Raw genomic sequence first — 4,444 nt, 5'->3', positions numbered from 1 at the left:
GTAGCAAATCTAGGCAATACCATTCAGGACATAGACATGGTCAAAGATATTACAATGAAATTGCCAAAGGCAATTGCAACAAAAGCAAAAATTGACAAATGGAATCTAATTAAACTAAAGAGCTTCTACACAGCAAAATAAACTATCATCAGAGTGAACAGACAACCTACAGAATAGAAGAAAATTTTTGCAGTCTATCCATCTGACAAAGGTCTAATATCCAGAATCTACAAGAAACTTAAACAAATTCATAAGAAAAAAATGAACAACCCCATTAAAAACTGGGCAAAGGATATGAACAGATACACTTTAAAAAAGACATATATGCAGCCAACAAATATGTGAATAAAAGGTCAACATAACTGATCATTAGAGAAATGCAAATCAAAACCACAATGAGATACCATTTCATATTAGAATGGTGATTATTAAAAAGTCAAGAAACAACAGATGCTGGTGAGATTGTGGAGAAACAGGAATGCTTTTACACTATTGGTGGGAATGCAAATTAGTTCAACCATTGTGGAAGACAGTGTGGTGATTCCTCAAAGATCTAGAACTGGAAATAGCATTTGACCCAGCAATCCCATTACTGGGTATACACCCAAAGAAATATAAGTCATTCTATTATAAAGACACATGCATTCATATGTTCATTGCAGCACTATTCACAATAGTAAAGACATGGAATCAACCCAAATGCCCTTCAATGATACACCATGGAATACTATGCAGTTGTAAAAAGGAATGAGATCATGTCCTTTGCAGAGACGTGGATAAAGCTGGAAGCCATATCCTCAGCAAACTAATGCAGAAATAGAAAACCAAACATGGCATGTTCTCACTTGTAAGTGGGAACTGAACAATGAGAACACATAGACACTGGGAGGGGAACAACACACACTGGGGCCTATTAGGGGAGGGAGGGGAAAGCATTAGGGAAAAGAGCTAATGCATGTTGGGCTTAATACCTAGGTGATGGGTTGATAGGTGCAGTAAACCACCATGACACACATTTACCTGTGTAACAAACCTGCATTCTGCACATGTACCCTGGAATATAAAAAAACCAAAACAATTTTTTTTAAAAAAAGAAAAATTTCTCCTGTGGGAAAATACTATGAAATAGCATTCTCATGCTACAGAGAACTCAGTCAAGGAATAGTCAATCAATGCAAAAACTTTATTGTGGTTTTATTTTAAGAAATTGCCATAGTCACTCTCACCTTATACACCACCCTGATCAGTCAGTAGCCGTTAGCATCAAGGCAAGACCTTCCACCAGCAAAAAGATGATGACACACTGAAGGTTCAGATGATTATTATCATTTTTTAGCAAAAAAAATTTTTTAATTAAGGTAGGGAAAAATTCAAACCATGTTTTTCGTCTTTTCTCATTCAAAACACAACAACAATCAACACAAAAAAACTTCTGTGACCAAATGTGGGGGATTTCTCCCCACCAAAACATAAGCAATCAATTCTGCTGCAGATATGAACTGAGTGTCCTCTGATTTAATTCTGACACTATCTACCTCGAGATAGTGTCAGGAACTTACAATCATGGTGGAAGGTGAAGGGGAAACAAGCACCCCTTCACATGGTGGCAGGAGAGAGAGAGAACGAGGGGGAAAGTGCCATGCACTTTTAAACCATCAGCTCTCATGAGAACTCATTCACCATCACGAGAACAGCATGGGGGAAACCTGCTCCCATGATCCAGTCACCCCCCACCAGGTCCCTTCCCAACACTGGGAATTACAATTCAACATGAGATTTGGGCGGGGGCCAGAGCCAAACCGTATCAAATAATATCACAGGTATGTTCACTTTTAAAGACATGCTCTTACACACTTAATATACTATAGTATAGTGTAAATATAACTTTTATATGACTGGGAAACCAAAAAAAAATTGTGTGACTCACTTTGTCATGGTGTTCTGGAACTGACCCTGCAATATCTCTGAGGTTTGCCTATAATTAATGGGCTATTTGTGTTGGGCATTCAATTAGTGCTGTGGATACAAAATTGATTGCCACTAATTCCCTTTCCTCTTCCCATTGAGGGCCTCAAGTTTTAGAGGAGGAAAAGTCTAGTTTCCATATCTCAGAAAACAGGTTAAAATATTGTAGAACCCTAAGTAATAGTTTAAAATGTTAGTGATTACTGGCATCTGTACAATTATTTATGGCTTAATAAACGTTTTCCATCATGGTCTTAGTCTGTTTTATGCTACTACATCAAAATACCTGAGACTGGCTAATTCATAAAAAACAGGAATTTATTTCACACAGTTCTGGAGGCTGAGAAGTTCAAGATGAGGGTGCTGGCAGTTTCAGTGTCTGGTGAGGACCTGGTCTGTGCTTCCAAGATGGCACCTCATTTTTGTCTCCTCCAGAGGGGAGGAGTGTTGTTTCCCCACACGGCTGAAGGTGGAAGGGTAAAAGGGACAAACTCCCTCTGTCAATCTCTTTTGTAAGGGCACCTAATCTCACTCACAAGGGAGGAGCCCCATGGCCTCATCACCTCTTAAAGGCTCCACTTCTTAATACTATCCCACTGGCAGCACCTGAATTTTGAAGGGGAAACATTCAAATCACATGATTTCATTTCAACCTTGGACAATGAAGTTACACATGGATGTAACATATGGGTAATTTTCTGGTGACAGCAAAGAGCAGGTGGCCAACTCTGCTTTTGTGGACTGAGTGTGGAAGCCGGACTTCAAGGTAGTCTCTATGACTGAGTCCACTGATGAGTACTGTGTGCAGTAGCTCAAGGAGTTTGATGGGAAGAGCCTGGTCTCAGTTACCAAGGAGAGTCTGGAGCTACCTGAGGATAAGGAGGAGAAGAAAATGGAAGAGAGCAAGGCAAAGTTTGAGAACTTCTGCAAGCTCATGAAAAAAACGTTAGATAAAAAGGTTGGGAAGGTGACCATCTTCAATAGGCTTGTGTCTTCACCCTGTTGCACTGTGACCAGCACCTGTGGCTGGACAGCCAATATGGGGCAGATCATGAAAGCCCAGGCACTTCGGGACAACTCTACATTGGGCTACATGATGGCCAAAAAGCACCTGGAGATTAACCCCAACCACCCCATTGTGGAGATGCTGCAGCAGAAGGCTGAGGCTGTCAGGAACAGCAAGGCAGTCAAGGACCTGATGGTGCTGCTGTTTGAAACCATGCTGCTCTCTTCTGGCTTCCTCCTTGAGGATCCCCAAACTCACTCTAACTAGATCGACTGCAGGATCAGGCTAGGTCTATCGAGGATGAAGTGGCAGCAGAGGAACCCAGTGCTGCAGTTCCTGATGAGATTCTCCAGTTTTGAGGGCAATGAGAATGCGTCTCGCATAGAAGAAGATGAAGAGTTTATACCTTGGGTCTTCATATAGTGTCCCCACGGTTCTCACCACAGCCTTGAGTGCCTTGTCCTACGTGGCTCCCTCTGCTAATGTCTAGTGTTTTTTCCTCTCCTGTCCTTGTGACTAAGGCAGGAAACAAGGGCCTCAAGCCCCATTCCCTCCCTTCTCTGACAACAGGATTGGATGTTACATATTGTGGTTTTATTGTTTGTTCATTTTGTTCTGAATTTAAAGTATGCAAAATAAAGAATATGCTGTTTTTATTTTAAAAAACTGAAAACATATGAGTGATTTTGTGAATAAAGACAAAAGTGTGTTCCTAAGTCCAGGGGCTCCCTTGGTGTCACGTGGTTTCTAGGTGGCGCTCTCCACAGCACGCTGCCATCAGGAACACTTTCCAAACCTCCATTATGTCCATTGTGGACTTATATAATCAGCCATAGAATTTCAAGTGCTTAACATTTCTCTGTTTTTTCTGTCTGAATTTTTCTGCATTTGAAAATGAGGGGGACTGCTACCTGGAATTACGAAGAGCTGGCTTCTAATTGAATGGGCTTAAAGTGTTGAGTGCAGGGCAGATTTCAGCAGACAGCCCAAGTCAGAAGAAAGCTGAATTTAAGACCTGCTTTAGAATAAATATTTGTGATTCCTCAAGCAGTTCTTGTCTCTTAATGTATGGCATTTTCAAAGTGCTTACAGTCTGTACCCTGATTGATGCTTATGTTTAAAGAAGTATAGAAATTGCCATCAGTACCTGCTGATCCCACCAGAATATTAAGCTAAACAGAGAAAATGGATGTGTTCATGGTTACAGGCACAATTTATAGTTCTTGGAATACAAGTTGATATCTACACAAAATAGATGTGTAAAGAGAGGAATGCTTTTTGATTATTGAAAGTGTTTTGCTTGTGCCGTGTTTTTATCTGAAACTAAAGGGACGTCAGTCTGTAATTTTCCTACAGCTCTACAAGCCTAAGTATAATCTGAGGTAATGTGTGCACGAAGAGACCAAAAACCTATCTTCTACAAACTGGGCCTGGTAAAATAATACCATCAGGAACCTTATTCTAGAACCTATA

At 40.6% G+C, this 4,444-nt stretch overlaps 1 pseudogene; it reads left to right on the top strand.

Annotated features, from left to right (window-relative positions):
* The first annotated feature begins 2,662 nt into the window (after window positions 1-2,662).
* On the top strand, window positions 2,663-3,394 carry LOC117079636 (annotated as a pseudogene).
* The last annotated feature ends 1,050 nt before the right edge of the window (window positions 3,395-4,444 follow it).

This window comes from Trachypithecus francoisi, unplaced genomic scaffold (assembly GCF_009764315.1).
Source record: "Trachypithecus francoisi isolate TF-2019V2 unplaced genomic scaffold, Tfra_2.0 Lachesis_group7, whole genome shotgun sequence".
Lineage (NCBI taxonomy): Eukaryota > Metazoa > Chordata > Mammalia > Primates > Cercopithecidae > Trachypithecus > Trachypithecus francoisi.
This window is presented reverse-complemented; position numbering and strand designations above follow the sequence as displayed.